The sequence below is a fragment of the Stegostoma tigrinum genome, chromosome 8 (genome assembly GCF_030684315.1).
Source record: "Stegostoma tigrinum isolate sSteTig4 chromosome 8, sSteTig4.hap1, whole genome shotgun sequence".
Lineage (NCBI taxonomy): Eukaryota > Metazoa > Chordata > Chondrichthyes > Orectolobiformes > Stegostomatidae > Stegostoma > Stegostoma tigrinum.
Window position 1 is genome coordinate 98,545,846 of NC_081361.1, and position 21,144 is coordinate 98,566,989.

Sequence of the window (21,144 nt, forward strand, 5' to 3'; positions counted from 1 at the left end):
AGCATATGGACGTACATGGAATAGTGTAGGTTAGATGGGCTTGAGATTGGTATGACAGGTCGGCACAACATCGAGGGCCGAAGGGCCTGTGCTGTGCTGTAATATTCTATGTTCTATACCACACACATCCCCCTCCCCATACCACACACACACTCCCCTCTCCACACACACACACATCGCCCTCCCATACCACACACACACACACATCCCCCTCCCATACCACACACACACATCCCTCTCCCCATGCCACACACACAAATCCCCCTCCCCATGCCACACACACTCCCCTCCCCACACACACATCCCCCTCCCCATGCCAAACACACTCCCCTCCCAACACACACATCCCCGTCCACAGACCACACACACACCCCTCCCCACACACACATCCCTGTCCACAGACCACACACACACCCCTCCCCACACACACATCCCCGTCCACAGGCCACACTCACACACCCCTCCCCACACACACATCCCCGTCCACAGGCCACACTCACACACCCCTCCCCACAGACACATCCCCGTCCACAGGCCACACTCACACACCCGTCCCCACACACACACACACAGTGTCCTACACACACACACTGTCCTACACACACACACACACTGTCCGACACACACACACACACACACACACACACCATCCCTCTCCGCATACCACACACACACACACTCCCCTCCCCACACACACCATCCCTCTCCGCATACCACACACACACACACACACACACACACACTCCCCTCCCCACACACACATCCCTCTCAGCATACCACACACACACACACTGTCCTCCACACACAGACACACACACAAACACACAGTCTTCCACACACACTGTCCTCCACACACACACACACTGTCCTCCCCACACACACACAGTCCTCCACACACACACACACACACACACACACACAGTCGCGCACACACACACACACACAGTCGCACACACACACACACACACACACACACACACACACTGTCCTACACACACACAGTCCTACACACACACACACACACTGTCCTACACACACACACACACACACACTGTCCACTGCTGTGGGAGATGAGTAAAGAAATTACAGGAGCTCTCACCCCAATTTTAATACTTCTCGGGCCAAAAGGAGAGACCAGAAGACTGGGGGACAGTGAACATGGTTCCACTTTTCAACAAGGGTGGCAAAGGTAAATTACGGAATTACGGACCAGTGAGTCTCCCATCAGTAACAGAGAAACTATTGGAGAAAGCGGTGAAGTGAAGTTTGGCCCAGTGCAGTTCCCAGCAGCAACGGTGGCATCTGCATTGCTAAGGCCCAGTGAGGACTCATAGTGGAGAAGGTGTCGTTGGAGGCGAGACGGTACTGAGGAGTGGTCATTTTTGTTTCAGCAGCAGCGACATAGCAAAGGGGGCTTATGCCTGGTCATCTGGCACATGGCAAAGCACTAAATGAGAAGGACTATAAAGTTTAACAATTTATCCTTATTTTCTACCTTTATATTCTTTGTTTTGGCTGTTTCTCTGTTTTAAGATGGTGCTGGAGAGTGGTGACACAACACAACACTTTTCACTGTGTTTTGTAATAAAATACATGTAACAATAAATAAATCAAATCAAATAATTTCCCCCAGACAGGCAAAGTTTGATAAAAATTGTGCCTGTATCTAAAAAGGATGTGCTAGCCTTGGAGGAGGTCCAGTGATGGCTTCTAAGATTGATAGTGGGGAAGAAGGGCTTGTCACACGAGGATTGATTCAGGACTCTGGTTTTGTACTGAACAGAAGGAATCTGATTGAAACTTACAGAATAATAAGAAGCCTGGATAGACCGGACAAAAATAAGGTGTTGCCACTAATAGGACAGACTAGCATCTATGGGCATAGACTCAGAGTGAAGGGATGATCATTTAGAACTGAGATAAGGAGGAATTTCTAAAGCCAGAAGGTGGCTAAGCTGTGGAATTCTTGCCTCAGAAGGCTGTGAAAGCAAAGGCATTGAGTGTATTTAAGACTGAGATAGATAAGTTCTTCATTGGTAAACAAATCATAGGTTTAGGGGAGAAAGAAGGTGAATGGGGTTGGAAAACATATCAGCCATGATCAAATGGTAGAGCAGACACAATGGGCTGAATGGCCTAATTCTACTCCTACATCTTATGGTCTTTAGCAATATTCAGGTTGGCTTTGTCAGAGAGAAATCATGCCTCAGAAATTTGAGTGAATTTTTTGAGGACGTGATCAGGTCTATCGATGAGGGTAGTCCAGTTGATTTATTGGATTTTAGCAAAGTCTTTGACAAAATCCCAAATGGAAGATCAATGAAGAGAGTAAAGCACACAGAATCTAGGTTACCTTGGTGAGTTACATCCAAAATTGGCTTAATGATAGGAAACAAAATGGTGGAAGAAGGCCGTTGGTGCGACTGAAAGCCGTTGCGCAACGGCGTACAGCAGGGATCAGTACAGGGTTCCTATTTTTCAAAGTTTGCATGTGACACAAAGGTTGGCTAGGTGAGAAAGAAGGTTTTAGCTTATAAGAGGATAGAAAGGGTTTAGTCAAATGGGCAGATCAGTGTCATATGGAATTTAACCCACAAATGTGTGGAGTAGAAGCTGCATCTTGGAAGAAGGAACAAGATTTGAGATTCCTGAATAAATGACAGGACACTAGAAAGCTCAGAGGAACAAAAGGATATTGGGGTGCTTGTCCACAAATTTCTGAAGGTGGCAGGTTAGTTACAAATGTAGTTAAGAAGCCACATGGGACCCTTACCCTTTCCAGTCATATCATTGATTATCAGAACAGGGAGATCATGTTGGAACTGTACAGAACTTGGTTAGGCTACAGCTGGAGTACTGCACGCAGTTATGGTCACCGCACTATAGGAGGGATGTGATTGAATGTTGGAGTGCTCATCCAAGCACTTTTTAAAGGTTGTAAGGTTTCCTGCCTCAACTATCCTCCAGACCAGTGTGATTGCACTGAAGAGGATACAGAGGAAATTGACAGGACTCTTTTTTTTATTCATTCGCAGGATGTGAGGGCCACTGGTTAGACCAGCATTCATTGCCCACCCCTGATTCCCAGGAGGGAAATTGATGTGGGTCTGGAGTCATGTGGAGGTCTGACCAGCTAAAGCTGGGAGTTTCCTTCCCTAAAGGTCATTAATGAACCAGATGGGTTGCTCCTGACAATTGTCAATAGTTTCATGGTTCACTAGATCCTGAATTCCAGATTCTGTATTGAATTCAAATTCTATCATTTGCCATGGCAGGATCTTCAGGGAGGAGGTATACAAGGAATTTGAGGAGAAAACATTTTCACCCAGAGGGTAGTGGGTCTGGGGGATAACTGAGGCAGGAAATCTCACTAAGTTTAAAAAGCGCTTGAATGAGCACTTGAAGCGTCATCACATTCAAAGCTACAGCCAAGTGTGGGATAAAGAAAGAAGACAGAGAGTGGTGGTGGAGGGTTGCTTTTCGGACTGAATACCTGTGACCAGCAGTGTGCGACAAGGATTGGTACTGGGTCCACTGCTTTTGTCATTAATATAAATGATTTCAATATGAATATAGGAGTTATGGAGAGTAAGTCTGTAAATGACACTAAAATTGGTGGTTCAGTGGACAGCAAAGAAGGTTACCTCAGAGTACAGAGGGACCTTGATCAGAATGGTAAATGGACCACCGAGTGGTCGGTGGAGTTTAATTTAGATAAATGTGAGGTGCTGCATTTTGGGAGGACAAATCAGGGCAGGACTTATATACCTAAAAGTAAGGTTCTGGAGAGTGTTGTTCAATGAAGACGCCTTAGGGTGCAGGTTCAAGTTACATTAAAGTGGAGGTGCAGGTAGACAGGGTAGTGAAGAAAGCATTTAGTAGGCTTGCCTTTATTGGTCAATGCATTGAGCACAGAAGATGGATGGTCATGTGGCAACTGTACAGGACATTGCTGAAGCCACTTTTGGAACGCTGTGTTCAGTTCTGGACTTCTTGCAATAGGAAAGACGTTGTGAAACTTGAAAGGGTTCAGGAAAGAGTGTTGTCAGGTTTGGAGGGTTTGAGCTATGGGGAGAGGCTGAAAAGGTTGGGGCTTTTCCCTGGAGCATCAGAGGATGAGGGGTGACCTCATAGAATTTTATAAAACAATGAGGGGCCTGGATATGTGAATAGCCAAGGTCTTTTTCCTAGGATAGGTGAGTCTAGAACTAGATGGTATATGTTTAAGGCGACGGGGGAAAGATTTAAAAGGGACCCAACAGGCAACATTTTCATGCAGAGGGTGGTGTGTATATGGATCGAGCTGCCAGAGAAGGTGATGGAGGTGGGTACGGTTACAATTTAAAAGGGTTCTAGACAGGTAGATAAATAGGAAGGGTTTAGAGGGATATGGGCCAAATGCTCGCAAATGGAACTAGATCAATTTAGGATATCTGATTGGTGCGGATGAGTTGGGCCAAAGGATTCTGTTTCCATGCACTATGAATAATTAACTCTGACTAGGATTAAGTGGAGGCCAAACTCTGATTCTTGTGCAGCCACACAAGTACGTCTGCCAACCTGAGAATAGCAAATTTATTCACAATGTTGACTGCCTGTTAGCCAATTCCTAATCCATACCAGTATTTTACCATCAATCCTATATGCTCTAATTGTTATTACAAACCTGCTGTGTTGATCAGTAAATCCAAATTCGCCATATCTACTGGTTCCGGTATCTGTTTTGCTTGTTAAGTCCACAAAAAATTCCAACGGGTTTAGCAAACATGAACTGCCTTTCTCATATATCCATGTTTACTCTGTCCAATCCTACTATTGTTTTCCAAGTGATCAATTCTCACTTTATCATGGATTCTAGACCCTCCCCTCCACTCTGAAATTGGAACATTTTTGAAGTTATCAATGTAACCATGTTCACAAATACCCTTTCTCTCAATCTTTCTTATTTTACAGCCTGGTAGATGTCAGGTACCTGAGAATCCTTACAGAGGTGCTCCGTGCTTCTTACCTTATGAAGTCGATACTATACAAAGAAATTGTGGAGCAGCTCTCTAAATCTATTACAGGCAGATACTGGGATGATTACCACAAAGCCCCATATTATGTTTACCTGGTAAGACTGCCAAATTGAAACAAAAAGCTTACAATTTTGGAAAGATTGGTGTCAGTTCAAAAGATTGGATACCTGTGATTTAACATCATAGCTTTCGAGAGGCAGTCTCACAGGGCAGTTGAAAAATCATAATCATTAAGCAGAGTCAAGATGGATTTGTGAAAGGTAAGTCATAAATGTGTTGCCGTTTCTTGAGAATGAAACTAGTAAAATGGATAGGAGCGGCATGATGGCTCAGTGGCTTGCACATTCCCCCGTGTCAGCGTGGGTTTCCTCCAGGTGCTCTGGTTTCCTCCTACATGCCAAAGATATCCAGGTTAGGTGGATTGGCCATGGGAAATGCAGGGTTATGTGGATAGGGTAGAGGTGTATCTGGGTGGGATGCTCTTCGGAGGGCTGGTGTGGATTTAATGGACTAAATGGCCTACTTCCACGCTGTGGGGATTTTCTGATTTCTAAGTGTCGGATTTGGTGAATTTGGATTTTCAAATAGCATTCAACTGGTGACCATGAGAGACTGTTACACTAAATTCACACCTTTGAGGGAGTAATATGTTATATGGAGTTAGGATCTCTTATGGACATGGGAAAGACAATAGGAATAAACTAGTCATTTTAAAGTAGACAAGCTGTAACTGATTGGGTTCTGCAAAGAACAATACTTTGATTTCAGCTAATTACAATCGACATCAGTTACAGAAAAGCCTGCGTTCAAGTCCCGCCTGCTCTAGTAATGTGTCATAACGTGAACAAACTGACTGAAAATATGTAGAAGAGGGGATTGATTGCAAAATGTTTGAAACATGTGTGCTAACTGTTTGAAATGGGGCGGGGGGTGGAAAATGTGAGCTGTGAAATGGATATCACGGACAAAATGTGCTTTAATTTGTTGGCTCTTCTTGGGGGTTTTGTCAAGGCCTAACTTTTGTTTACAATTTAGACTACATTGATTTCAGGAGTTCCTATTCAATCCTCAAGTCAAACAGTTAAAATGCCTCCTGCAGTTGTGTTGAAAAATGGGATATTTAGATTCTATGAGAATTAAAAGAATCTACCAATATGCTAAATTATCATCTCTACAACAAATCAAAAGCCACAACACACAAGGCAAGTAGTAACTTCTAAGACACCACTACTACAATTAGCACAAGACAACAAGCATTACTTAGCAGCGAATGCTTTTTCAACATAACTGATATACACTTCCAAACACAAATAGACATCACCCTAAACACACATTTCAATTTGTTAAGTTCACAGCAAATACATTTCAATCACATTTGCAAAAATAATAAAGAGGGAGTTGATGATGAATTTGTCAATAATATCAAGATGAACATCAAAATATTAAAAAAAAAGAAGAGAGAAGCAAAGGTGAATGAATCTGGGAAGATAATATAGGGAAGCAGGAAATGGCAACAAAATTAAATAAATACTTTGCATTAATCTTCACAGCAAAAATCACTAATATCATTCTGGAATTATTAAAAAATCAAGGGTCAAAAGTTCAGGAAATAAATACAGCAACTATCACTAGAGAAAAACTGGTAGGGCAATTAATGGGGCAAAGACCGATTTGTCCATTGCACCTGATGCAAAGTCTCCTAGCATATTAAATGAAGCTAGAGAGATAGCAGATGCACTGGTCGTAATGATCTAGGAATCCTTAGATTCTGGAATAGTCCCAGAGGATTAGAAAATTAGCACCTTTCTTTAAAAAAAGGAAGTTGACAAAAACAGGTAATTATTACCGGTTAATCTAAAGTTTGTTGGAAAAATGCTACAAAGAAGTAATGGTGGAACATTTAGAAATGCATAATGTGATCTAACAGAAGGAGAAAATTCATGCCTGACAAATTTATTCGAATTCTTTGAGGAGGTAACAAGAAAGATAGATAAAGGAAAGGAGTAGATATAATATGGTTACAGAGATAGTAGGACCTGCTGATGCTGGAGAATCTGAGATAACAAGGTGTAGAGCTGGATGAACACAGCAGGCCATGCAGCATCTTAGGAGCAGAAATGCTGATGTTGCGGATCGAGACCCTTCTTCAGAAAAAGGGTCTTCTGAAGAAGGGTCTTGACTCGAAATGTCAGCTTTCTGATGCTGCTTGGCCTGCTGTGTTCATCCATCTCTACACCTTGTCATATCGGTAGATATAATATATGTTGATTTTCAGAAAACATTTGAAAAGGCGCCAAACAGTTAGGCTACTTAATAAGATATTGGAGATAGCATATATCTGTAGATAGAGGGTTGGTTAACTAACAAAAGACACAGAGTTGGAATAAGGGGGACATTTTCAGGAAGGATATCTGGAACTCATGGGTTGTCATAGGTATCACTGCTGGGGCCACAATCATTGATAATATTGATTAATGACTCAGATCAGCAAAGTAAATGTACTACAGCCAAGTTTGAGGCTAAAAGAAAAAGAGGTGGGAATGCAAGTGGTGAGGCTGACTAAAAGACTGTAGAGGGATAAAAGTGGGTTAAATGAGTATGCAAACATTGACAGATTGAATGACAGCATGTATGTTTATGCATTTCAAAGGAAGAATAAAGAGCTGGTATTGTTGAAATTGGGAATAACTGCAAAAAACTACAGAACAGGGGGATTTAGGATCATTGTCCATGAATCATAAAAGATGAGCATCCAAGTTCAGCACTGATAGAGAAGGGAAATTGAATGTTGGCAAATACATTTCAATCACATTTGCAAAAAGAATGGAGTATATAGGTTGTAAGGTCTTGCTAAAACTGTACAAGGCACTAGTTAAACCACAGGTGACATACTGTGAACAGTTATGGGCCCCTTCAATAAGGAAAGGTTGAATAAGCTGAGGCTATTTTTTCTGGAGCATTGGAGGACAAGGGATGACTTTACAGAAGTTTATAAAATCATGAGGAGCATGAAAAGGATGAACAGTCAAAGCTCTTTCTCCCACAGTAAGGGAGTCCAAAACTAGAGGGCACTGGTTTAAGGTGAGAGGGGTAAGATTTGAAAGGGACTTGAGGGACAACTTTTTCATGCTGAATGTGTTGTATGTATGGAAGGAGCTGCCAGAGGAGGTATTGGAGGCAAATCCAATTGCAACTTTTAAAAGGCACCTGGATGGGTATATGAATAGGAATCATTTAGCATGATATGTACCAAATGCTGGTAAATGGGATTAGATTAATGTAGAATATCTGGCCCACTTGGCCGAGTTAGACCAAAAAGTCTGCTTCCGTTCTGTAAATCTCTATGACACCACAAGTGGTTCAAGGCAGATGGTGGTTTCTTTGGCAGTAGATACTTGAAGGGCCAAAGGGTCTCTTCTATCCTGTATGATTCTAAGACTTTGATTCAGTGTTGAATGTTTTCCACAAGAGAATGAAGGGAGGAAGAGAACTTCTGTACAAAGTTACATTTGCCAGGATGGAATCTGCGTCAACATTTTCCTCTTGTCACACAAACTGAGACAGAGATAGAGAGAGCCAGGAGGTGGCATCATCACTCACATGGGATTCGGTATAAATGATGCATCTCGCTGCGTCTGATGGATCTTCGTCCCCGTCCAAAAGGATGCGCTGGAGTTTGGTATCGGCGCAGCTTGTGGCGGTGCTGGCCCTGGGGATTCTCCCAGATTCCGCGGCTGGTTCGTTGACCAGATGTCCATGTTCATCTCCGAACCTGTGCGCCTCTCTGCCCGCCGACCATCAGTATCAAGTCGAGGTGGGTGTTTGCAAATCATTCAGTTTCCTTGTTGCCTCGAAGTTGTCTTTGGAAGGTCACTGCGCAGAAACACATGGAATGGAGCATTGGTGTGGGAGCTCCTGTCTTTCCCCATGTGCTGCGGCTCCTCTCTCTACCCCCTGCTCGGTTTTTTTCTTTCTGCTCGGTTGTGGGAATTGGGAGAAATTCTCCTCTTTAGGATGTTCATTCCCTCCCTCCTCGGGGATGGCCTGCCTTCGGCTAAGAAAGAGAGTGTCCCTCCCAGCCAGGCTCCAGTCCCACTCCGGATCCTGGAGGATCCAGGTTGGACAAGGGTCGTTGACACAAGCCAAGGATCTGGTCCAGGCTGAGTCCGGCTCGGGATCGGGGAAGCTGGGCCAGCTCAGATGCAGAGAAGATCCTATTGTCTACAATCCAGATGGGAAAGTTTGAAGCTTGCTCTAGTTACAGCCTGTGTGAAACAGGAGCCTCCGGAAGACTGAGCAGAGCAAAAATACTTTAACAAGGGCAGCAGCAGGAAAAAATTTCTCTTAAACTGGGATAACAAGGTGTAGAGCTGGATGAACACAGCAGGCCAAGCAGCAGCAAAGGAGCAGGAAAGCTGACGTTTCGGGTCTCAACCGTTCTTTAGAAGGGAGAATTTCTAAAGAAGGGTCGAGGCCTGAAATGTCAGCTTTCCTGCTCCTCTGCTGCTGCTTGGCCTGCTGTGTTCATCCAGCTCCACACCTTGTTATCTCAGATTCGCCAGCATCAGCAGTGCCTGCTGTCCCTGTTAAACTGTGTCCCTGATGTACAGCCTCTGATCCACGCTGAAAATTTAATCCTATGGTTCAGGATTGCAGTCCGCACAGAATATTGACCCAAAGAAAACACCAGGTCAAAATCCTGGGATCATATGGAATAACATTGTGAATTGACCTCAACTCTTTGTAAAACTGAGATCCTGGTCCAAATTAAAGTGAATACAATGTAACAGATCCTGGGACAAAACCTTGGTGGAAAATGACAATGTAACTGTTCAGTAGCTGCTCAGGTTCATATTCAAAGTTGCTCACTCAAGAGTGTGGTTCACAGGAGATTCAGCAAATAACCTGTAGGCTCAATCTGTTCATGATCCCATGCTTGACCTTTTACCCTGGAGACAGGTATATTGATTGGAAATGCAGATATTTAACGTCAGTTTATGTTGTTCATTTTTTTCTTCCTTGGCCCTACAAATCCTCAGTGTCTGAGTAATCTGTTTTATAATCATATATAACAGTGAAACAATTAATAGCCAAATTAGTTGGTTAAATTAAATTGATAACAGCTTGATTTCTGTACCAGTTCTGAAGAAAGATCACTGGACATGAAATGTTAGCTCTGTTTCTCTCCACAAATCTGTTAAGTTTATCCAGCAATTTCGAGGTTTCTTTCAGATCTTCAGCATCTGCAGTTCTTTATATTATTTTATTTGTCGATTTCTGTACCAGGCCGTTATATTTGATAAGAAAGGACTAGAGTGGAAGCATTATGACTGGTCAAAGATGACAGCAGTTATACTCGGCGACTTATATGACAATGAGATTTTATGTTATGCTCATGCAAATAAGGTTCGATTACTCCTACAATGTAGCTAATTTTATCAAAATACACATATCAGTCAAGACTTATTTTTCATTCCTCAGGACAGTTTGTAAAAATTACCAATCAAAACCCTGTCAGGGAAGGGTACCAACTTATTAAGAAGTGGAATGGTGGAACATTGACATGGAGGGTGTACCAGTTAATGGTGGTAGACAGTTAATTGCCAGGCTGTGTTTACATTTGAGTCAGGCAATTTGACTCTGCTTGGTCAAGAAATTAACCAGCAAATGGCTGTCACCTATTTTAAAGTTAAGTATCAGACTCCACTTGCCAACCAACAGATTTCTCTTATACAGTATAAATTTTGCCTTGAAATTGGTATTCTTGCAAATTATCCTGTTGTGTGCAAAACGTAAAGTTTCAACAAAGTGTGTCTTTGTTCATCAATACTCAAGGTCTGTATCCCCAAATGACCGATTTTCTCAAAGTAAAATAAATCTCTTCTTGTCTCCTAGTGTACGCAGTGTTACCGAGCCATGCATAAAAAGACATTTAATTTATAGAACTGAAGTTTAATGGAACCTATTCACTAGCAATGAACATTTTGGGCCATATGTCTTGTTTGTGTATTACGTTACGTGTAATTTAGTGATGTGGGTATTATTGACAGAATGTGCTGAAACTCTCCCGCAATGCCAAAAAGATGATCAATGATTGCTGTACATTCCATATCTAATATATGAAAATGCAATATGTGTATCTAGTATAAGATTAGCAGCTGTTATTGATCTGCGCACAGAGACTTCACATCAGCTTCATTCTTATGTTTAATCCAGTTGTAAAACTCCGGGAAACACAGCCACAATTCTAGGCCCGAAACATCAGCTTTTGTGCTCTTAAGATGCTGCTTGGCCTGCTGTGTTCATCCAGTTCTACGTTTTGTTATCTCAGATTCTCCAGCATCTGCAGTTCCCACAATTATAACCAGTCTGTACATTTCTTTGGTAAAAGAATCTTCGGTTTCAGTGAAAGAAAGGCTGATAAATAGTGAGATAACCTGCACAGAGACCAGATGAGTTAGCAGTCACCAGAGGCACTGATTTACAATGTCATTTTTAGGCTGATTATAATGCTGCTGGATCTTATGAAGTGTTAAAAATTTAATGTCAGGACTTGTGGTGATCTGGTTACTTGCTTCCTGCTTGAAGATGATTGTTTTGGCATCACTAAGTCATGTGGAACACTCTCACCTTTTCACAGTTTGCTGTTGTTATCTATTTAGCAGTCTCTCTAATGTAACTGTTGAGTCTTACGCAACTGTTTACAGGACAAGGGAGATCCCAAGTTGAAATCTCGGTGAGAAGATCATATTTTGCTCTTTCTTCATTTTTGTTTTATTCAATATGGGCATTGCTAGCTAGGTCAGCATTTATTGCTCATCCCTAATTGCCCTGAAAGTAGTTAAAAGATTTACCTACTGGGTAAAGATGCAAGATATCCTTCTCTAAAGGTAATTAATGATCTAGATTTTTTGTGACACTTGATACATGGTCACCATTAAGCCAACTCTGTCTTCCAGACTTAATGAATTAATGTTGCATCATCATCCATGATGGGTTTTGAATCCACGTTCCCAGATTATTGGTCTGAAGTTCTGATTACTAGTCCAGTGACAAGTTCACTATTTGCATATTGGCTGGAAGGTTGCAAATTCCTACTTGAGGGGCATTGCAGAGGACAAATGAACAAACACATCTGCTTACAAAACAACTTGATATGCACTTCAACAATAATTAATCAGCAAGAAAGTACTTAAGGACATCCAATAGGTGTAAAAGGTACTGTATAAATCAAAATTATAGCTAAATTATTCTTTCTTACTTCGTGCTTAATGTTGGCAGTTCAGTTCTTAAAAGTATTTTGGGAACTCTTAATACGTAATTGATTGTAAAGATGTAAGTTTCTGTTTCTATTTTGTTTCCCAGAAAAATTGAGGCTTAATGATATGACAGATAAGACTCAGAGAAAGAGATGGATTCGTCATAATTTGGATACTATAAAGTCAATGCATTTGGATGGGATCAATTTCGAAGTGCGGAATGTGATTAAAAGTGGATCTCTACTTTACAATACACTCACTAAAGTGGTTAATGGAACTACAGTAATGTTCCACAATGAAATACCAGGATCCAAGGTAAAAGCCTTTTATTAAAAATGTAAACAAGACATTTTCTGTTTCTGTTCATAATTATAAATTCAAGATTATAAACAAAGAATATACTATTTTTCAGCAACAGCATTTATAAATACTCAATCTCACTGAAATATCACTCCTGCCCTAAATGTTTAGCTTCTTCCTTAATTAACTCTGTCCAGATTTCATGACCTAGAGATTTTTGTACCCTCTCCAAAGCCACCACATCCTTCAGGTGATGTGGAGACTAGAATTGAACACAATATTCCCAATGTGGGCTAACTAAGGTTCTATGAAGCTGCAACATTACCTGCCAATTTTTAAACTCATTGCCCCAGCCGATGAAGGCAGGCGTGCCATATGCCTTGTTGACTACCTTCTCCACCTGCGTTGCCACTTTCAGTGACATGTGTACCTGTACACCCAGATCCCTCTGCCGATCAGTACCCTTAAGGGTTCTGCCGTTTACTGCATATTTACCATCTGATTAGACCTTCTAAAATGTAGTACTTCACAGTTTTCCAGATTAAACTCCATCTGCCATCTCACTGCTCAAGTCACCAACCGATATCCAGATGTATCCTTTGACAGTCTTCATCGCTATCTACAATTCCACCAACCTTTGTGTCATTGGCAAACTTACTAATCTTATTTTGTCTTCATAGATACTGTCAGATCTGCTGAACTTTTTCCAGCAACTTTGTTTTTGTTCAGGACTTCTTTTTCCTGCTATTTCTTATTTCTTTCCAGACTGACTCCACGTCTTGATATCAAATTTCAAAACTGTTGCTTGTTACAGCACTGATCTCTTCCTTTAATACTGAAGCTCACCATCTCCTTTTCCTTTCTGTCTGTCCTTGCAAAACATTGAATGCTTTGAATATTCAAGTCCTGATCTACCTGTAGCCACATCTTAATAATCTTCATAAAACCAGACCTTTAGTCTCTAGCTAAGCTGTTAACTGATTAGCACTCAGATACAAAACCTTCAAGTTTAACCTACCGTCAATTTCCCTACGATTCCTTGGGGTGTAACATGATGTTCTCATACTTCTCTCTTTGTCCCTTCCTAACATCAATCAGCCTCATCACTAACATGCATACCTACCTTCTCCTTACACTTTGATTTTTAAATTTCCCATGCAGTGAACCATCCCTTCCCACACCACTCCCTCCCACTCCCCTGTGTAGTTTAAAGCTCTGTCCATAGCCCTAGTTATGAGATTCACCAGGATTCTAGTCCCAGCATAATTCAAGGAGGCCAGTCCCATCAGAACAGCTCCCTTCATCCCCAGTGGAGAAATTTCTGCTATGACAATTGATTGAAGAAGTTAGGACTGTTCTCCCTGGAGAGGAAAAGGCTGAGAGGAAATCTGCTAAAGGTTTTCAAAACCATGACAAGGCTGGACAGAGTAGATACAGCGAAGCTGTTGCTTTTAGTACAAGAAGAAAGAACAAGAGAGCAAAGATTTAAAGTGATGCACAAGTGAAGCGAGGGTGAGGTGAGAAAAACTTTTTCACACGGCCAGTAATTAGGGTATGAGGTGCACTGCTTGGAAATATGGTGAAGGCAGGTTCAGCTGAGGCATTCAAAAGGGTGATTATTTAGGGTTGATTATTCATGGGCTGATTATTTGGACAAGAATAGTTGCAGGATTATGGGGAAAAGGCAGTAAGTAATAGAACTGGAGCATACATGATGGGCTGAAAGGCTTTCTTTTGAGGCCTGTAATAATTCCATAAACCCATGTCCATCATTGAGCTTTCTGAGACCCTTATCTATCCAATTAATATCCAGTTAAGGGCCCCATCATACTGCTGCTGAAATTGAACCAGAGGTGCCTACCATTCAGACTGAGAACCTACTGTATCCTGTCGTGACCATGGCTATGGTTCCTTTGCAACATGCCCCCTCAGGCATATCATTTGCAGGCATTTTCACTGCCCTGGTTTACTCATTCACTAAGTATGTTGGGACCAAAAAAGTCCACTGGTATGATACTAACGGTACAACAGCTACACCGCACCCACCCCCCCTCCCACCCCACACCACAATCGCACCCCCCCCCCACAACCCGTACCATGCTGCCTCACAGCCTGATGCAGTCAGATACCTTCTGGGACCTATCTGAAGAAGGGTCTAGGCCCGAAACGTTAGCCTTCCTGCTCCTCTGATGCTGCTTGGCCTGCTGTGTTCATCCAGCTCTACACCGTGTTATCTCACCTTCTGGGACTAGTGACTTGTGGCCTTTTGATTGGAACATCAGATCTGAATGGGGACAGAACTCGCCTTAAAGAAATTCACAGCAGTTCTGAGGGTAAATGTGTAAGGTAAGTCTTTGGATCAGGGCTGGAGTCTTCCCTGACTTGTTCACTAATGAGGGTGACAACTATCATGCCTCATTAAATTCAGCCCCACTGTCTTCCCAAATATTTAAATGTGCCATCTGAACAGATGTGAACATGACGTAAATTTAGATTAGATTAGATTCCCTACAGTGTGGAAACAGGCCCTTGAAGCATCCCACCCAGACACATTCCCCCTATAGCCCACACACCCCTTGCACTCCAAGGTTTAGATTCCTTACAGTGTGGAAACAGGCCCTTCGGCCCAACAAGTCCACAACGTCCCTTGAAGCATGCCACCCAGACCCATCCCCCGTAACCCACACACCCCTGAACACTGTGGACAATTTAGCATGGCTGATCCACCTAGCCTGCACATCTTTGGACTGTGGGAGGAAACCGGAGCACCCGGAGGAAACCCACACAGACACAGGGAGAATGTGCAAACTCCACACAGACAGTTGCCCGAGGCTGGAATTGAACCTGAGTCCCTGGCGCTGTGAGGCTGCACTGCTAACCACTGAGCCACCATGCCACCTAATGTGGATTTCAGCAAAGCCTTTGGCAAGATCCTAAAGGGGAATTAATAAATAAGGTAAAAGCTCATGGGACTCTTGGATAACTTAAATATAAGATCCAAAAATGGCTTAGTGACAAGAGATAGAGGGTGGTGACAAAAGGCTGTGTGACTAGAACCCAGTGCACAGAGTAAGATGCTCCAGCCAGAGCTCCTCTGCTCACTAGATCCTCTTCCACTCTCGTTTTTCTTTTTCTCCTCTTGCTGCAGTTTTTCTGTACCTGAGCTAGAGGGAAGGGAGAACAGAGTCCAAGACCAGCCCAGCACGGGAGACAAGTCGTTGCCAGAGAGGCTACGATCTGGAAGCAAGTCGCAGCAGCAGCAGGAGCAGACCAAGGGTGGGTCTAGCTGGGAGCCAAGTCGCAGCCACAATCTGGAGCAGAGCGAGCCCTGGCCAGCAATGGGATGAGTCCTGAAGGCGAGTCCTGGATGGAGGCCAGTGTATGGAGGCAACGAGTCCTTGAGTTCTAAAGTCCAAAGGGCATGGACTCAGTGGAAAAGGGCCATATCTTGAGAACTTTTGAAGACACTTTATTCTCATTCCAGACTTTTTGAACTCCCGTACTAGTCCTTTTTTTTAACTATTTCAATTCTGTAACAACGCTTAAAAGTATCTGTACCTAGGTACCCAGTCCTCAGATGGCGTTGAGACGTGACATTACAAACTTTTCACTGCACTCATTCAAATGCATGTATATAAATGCATATAAATAATATAGATGAGAATGTGTGGGGGAATATTAAGTAAGTTTACAGATGACACAGAGACTGGCCAGTGGTTGACAGTGAGAAAGAAGTATTTAGATTACAGGAAGATTTACATGGGTTGATCAGATGGGCAGATCAGTGGCAGATGGAATTTAACTCTGATAAATGTGAGGCAGTGCACTTTAGAAGTAGGAACAAGACAAGGGAATACTCAATGAATGGCAGCACATAAGAACAGAATAAGTCAGAGCAGGAGTAGGCCACCTGGCTCTGCCATTCAATAAGATCAAGATTGATCTTTTTGCAGTTTCAGTTCCACTTGACCACCTGCTCACCATAAACCTTAATCCTTTACTGTTCAAAAATTTGTCTATCTATGAATTAAAAACATTCAACACGATAGCCTCAAACACTTCACTGGGCAGGGGATTCCACAGATTCACAACCCTTTCGGTGAAGAAGTTTCTCCTCAACTCAGTCCTAAATCTTCTCCCCTTTATTTTGAGGCAATACGCCCTAGTTCAGCTTTCACCCACCAGTGGAAACATCCTCCCTGCTTCTATCTTATGTATTTTCTTCATGATTTTACATATTTCTATAAGACATCTCCCATTTTTGAAAATTCCAATGAATATAGTTCCAGTCTATGCAATCTGTTCTCAAAAGCCAACCTTCTTAAATCCAGAATCAACCTAGTAAACCTCCTCTGCACCTCATCCAGTGCCAGTATACCAAAACTGTACATTGTACTCCAGATGTTGTCTGACCAACACCCAATACGGTTGCAGCATAACTTTCCTACTTTTAAACTCCATCCTTCTAGCAATGAAGGACAATATTCCATTTGCTACACCTGCAAAACAACATTTGTGATTGGTGCACAAAGACACCCAGGTCCCTCTGCACAGTAACGGGCTACAATTTTCCACTATTTAAATAATAGCCCATTTTGCTGTTATTCCTATCAAAATGGATGACTTAACATTTACCAACATTGTACTTCATCTGCCAGACCCTTACCTACTCACTTAACCTACTCACTTTATATCCTTTGCAGACTTTCAATGTCCTGTGCACACTTTGGTCTGCCACTCATCTTAGTCTCATTTGTGAACTTTGACACAGCATACTTGGTCCCCAGCTCTAAATAATCTATGTAAATTGTAAACAATTGCCATCCTAACTCTGATCCCTGAGGCACATACTGGCTACTTATCATCAACCTGAAAAACATCCAGTTATCCCCACCGTTTCCTCTCTATCAGTTAACCAATCTTATATCCAAGCTATTATATGCAGTAGGAGACTCAGAAGAGAGGGATCTTGCAGTGCTTGTTCATAGATCTGTGAAGGACAGGTTAACAAGCAAGTTAAGGAGGCATACAGGATGCTCGCCTTTCTCAGCTGAGGCATAGATTATAAGAGCAGGGGGATTATGTTGGATCTGTACAGGACTTTGATTAGGCCACTAGTTGTAGTAAGTGTGCAGTTCTGGTCACCACACCATAGGACGGATGTCATTGTACTTGAGAGGGTACAGAGGAGGTTCACCGGGATGTTGCCAGGGATGGAGCATTTCAGCTATGAAAAGAGGCTGGATTAGCTCAGGTTGTTTTCTTCATAGCAGATAAGGGTGAGGGGGAACTGATAAAGACATATAAGATTATCAACGGCTTTGGCAGGACGACGAGAAAGTAGCTGTTCGCCTTCATTAAGGACCAATAACAAGGGAGCACAATTTTTAGGTGAAAGGCAGGGAGGATTAAAGGGGATTTCAGCGAAAGTCTCCCAGACAGTGGTGACAAATCTAGAATGCACTGCCTGGGAGGGTAGTTACGACGGGAAACCTCAAAACATTTATAAAGTACTTGGAAGAGCACTTGAAATGTCATACATTCAAGGCTATGGGCAAAGTGTAGGAAAACTGGACTGTTGTAGATTTAGAGTATGAATCTAGAGTAGTTTTTGTCAGTGCAGACTCAATGGGCTCAAGGGCCTCTTCTGTACTGTATGATTCAATGACACTGCGCTGTTAAATTCATGTTCCAATAAACCAGTTTCAGAAATACTGCTTCAGAGATGGTAGGAACTGCAGATGCTGGAGAATCTGACATAACAAGGTGTAGAGCTGGATGAACACAGCAGGCCAAGCAGCATCAGAGGAGCAGGAAAGCTGATGTTTTGGGTCTAGACCCATCTTCAGAAATGGGGGAGGGAAAGAGGATTCTGAAATAAATACGGAGATGTGGGAGGCAGATAGAAGATGGATAAAGGAGAAGATAGGTAGACAGGAGACAGACTGGTCAAAGAGGTGGGCGTGGAACCGGTAAAGGTGAGTGTAGGTGTGGAGTTAGGTGGGGGAAAGGTCAGTCCAGGGTTGACGGACAGGTCAAGGGGGCAGGATGAGGCTGGTAAGTAGGAGATGGGGGTGGGGCTTGAGGTGGGAGAAGGGGATAGGTGGGAGGAAGGACAGGTTAGGGAGGTAGGAACAGGGATTGCTAAAGAAGGGTCGAGGCCCAAAATGTCAGCTTTCCTGCTCCTCTGATGCTGCTTGCCCTGTTGTGTTCATCCAGCTCTACACCTTGTTATCTCACGGAGAAGCTGGGGTGATTTTGGGAATTGGTCGGGGGAGGGGAGATTTTGAAGTTTGTGAAGTTCACATTGATACCATTGGGCTGCAGGGTTCCCAGGTGGAATATGAGTTGCTGTTCCTGCAACCTTTGGGTGGCATCATTGTGGCACTGCAGGAGGCCCAGGATGGACATGTGTCTGAGGAACGAGAGGGGAGATGAAATGGTTCGTGACTGGGAGGTGCAATTGTTTATTGCAAATCGAGTGTAGGTGTTATAGAACATAGAATATAGAACATAGAATCTGCACAGTGGTCCCCAAGCCTCTGCTTGGTTTCCCCAGTATAGAGGAGGCCACATCGGATACAGTATTTCACATTGGCAGATGTGAAGGTGAACAGTTGTTTGATGTGGAAAGTCTTCTTGGGGCCTGGGATAGGGGTGAGAGGGGAGGTGTAGGGGCAGGTGTAGCACTTCCTGCAGTTGCAGAGAAAAGTGCCAGGGGTGGTGGGGAGTGTAGAGTGGACGAGGGATTCACAGAGAGAGTGGTCCCTCTGGAAAGTAGATAGGGTAGGGAGGGAAAAATGTCTTTGGTCGGGGGTGGGGGTGGTGTCGGATTGCAGATGGCAGAAATGCCAGAGGACAATGTATTGGATTCAGGGGTTGGTGGGCTGATACATGAGGATGCGGGGGATCCTGTTTTGGCTGTTATTGCAGGAAGGTGGTGTGAGGGTCAGTTGTGGGAAATGTGGGACATGTGGTCAAGGGTGTTTTCAACCACTGTGTCTCGGGGGGTGAGTTGCGGTCCTTGAATAATGAGGACATCTGGGATGTCAGGGAGTGAAATGCCTTATCCCGGGAACACAAGCGGCAGAGACAAAGAAATTGGGAATACGGGATGGAATTTTTGCAGGAAGGTGGGTGGGAGGAGGTGTATTCTACGTAGCTGTGAGAGTCGGTAGGGTTGAAATGGATATCGGTTTCCAGGTGGTTGCCAGAGATGGAAACAGAGGGGTCCAGGAAGGAGAGAGGTTTCGGAGATGGTCCAGGTGAATTTAAGGTTGGGGTGGAAGATGTTGATGAAGTGGATAAACTGTTTGAGCTCCTTGTGGGAGCCCAAGGCGCTGCCGATACAGTCATCGATGTTATGGAGGAAGAGGTGGGGCATAGGGCCAGTGTAGCTTTGGAAGAGGACTTCACAAGCTTCAAAATCTCCCCTCCCCCAACCATATCCCAAAACCAGCCCAGCTTGTCCCTGCCTCCCACCTGTCCCCTCTTCCCACCTCAAACCCCACCCCCATCTACCTATCAGCCTAATCCGCTCCCTTGACCTGTCCGTCAACCCTGGACTGACCTATTCCCCTCTAATTCCACACCTACCCTCACCTTTACTGGTTCCATCCCCACCTCTTTGACCTGTTTGTCTCCTCTCCACCTAGCTCCTCTTTTATCCATCTTCTATCTGCCTCCCCCTCTCTCCCTATTCATTTTAGAATCCCCTTTCCCTCCCCCATTTCTGAAGAAAGGTCTAGACCAGAAACGTCAGCTTTCCTGCTCCTCTGATGCTGCTTTGTTGATCCAGGTCTACACCTTGTTATCTTAGAAACACTGCTTATGTACAACCTTGGTTTTGAGGCTAAATTAACTTTACATTATATCTTGGTCCTCAGGTTACATTTAATGCACCCTGGTCTCCTCATTGTGTGAATGATCAATGCTATGATTTTGCGGGACTCGCAAAAGCCTGTGACTTCTTAATGGTGAAATCCTTTGATGTGCAGAGTCAGATGTGGGATGAATGCTTTGCAAAAGCAAATGCTCCCTATGATGAAGTTTTTTCAGGTATGTAAATCATACACACGTGGTTCAAGACCTGCCTGATTTGTCAGAAGTCACATGAGGCCAGGTTATAGATTTTTTAAAAATTTATTCACAGGATGAAGGTGGCCAGGCAGCATTTATTGCCCATCCCTAATTGCCCAGAGGGCAGTTAAGAGTCAACCACATTGCTGTGGGTCTGGAGTCGCATGTAGGCAGACCTGGTTAGAATGATTGTTCCCTTCCCTAATGGACATTAGTGAACCAGATGGGTTTTTCTAACAATTGACAATGGATTCATGGTCATCATTAGATTGTCAATTCCAGATATTTGTTGAATTCAAATTCCACCGTCTGCCGTGGTGGAATTCAAAGCAGGGTCCCCCGAACATTATCTGGGTCTCTGGATTAACAAACCAGCCAGAATACTACTGGGCCATCGCCTCCCCTGTGAGGTTAATTTGAAACCACAAGTTTTTGAAGGAACAGTGCTCCAAAAGCTTGTGATTTCAATAAAAAGCCTGTTGGATTAT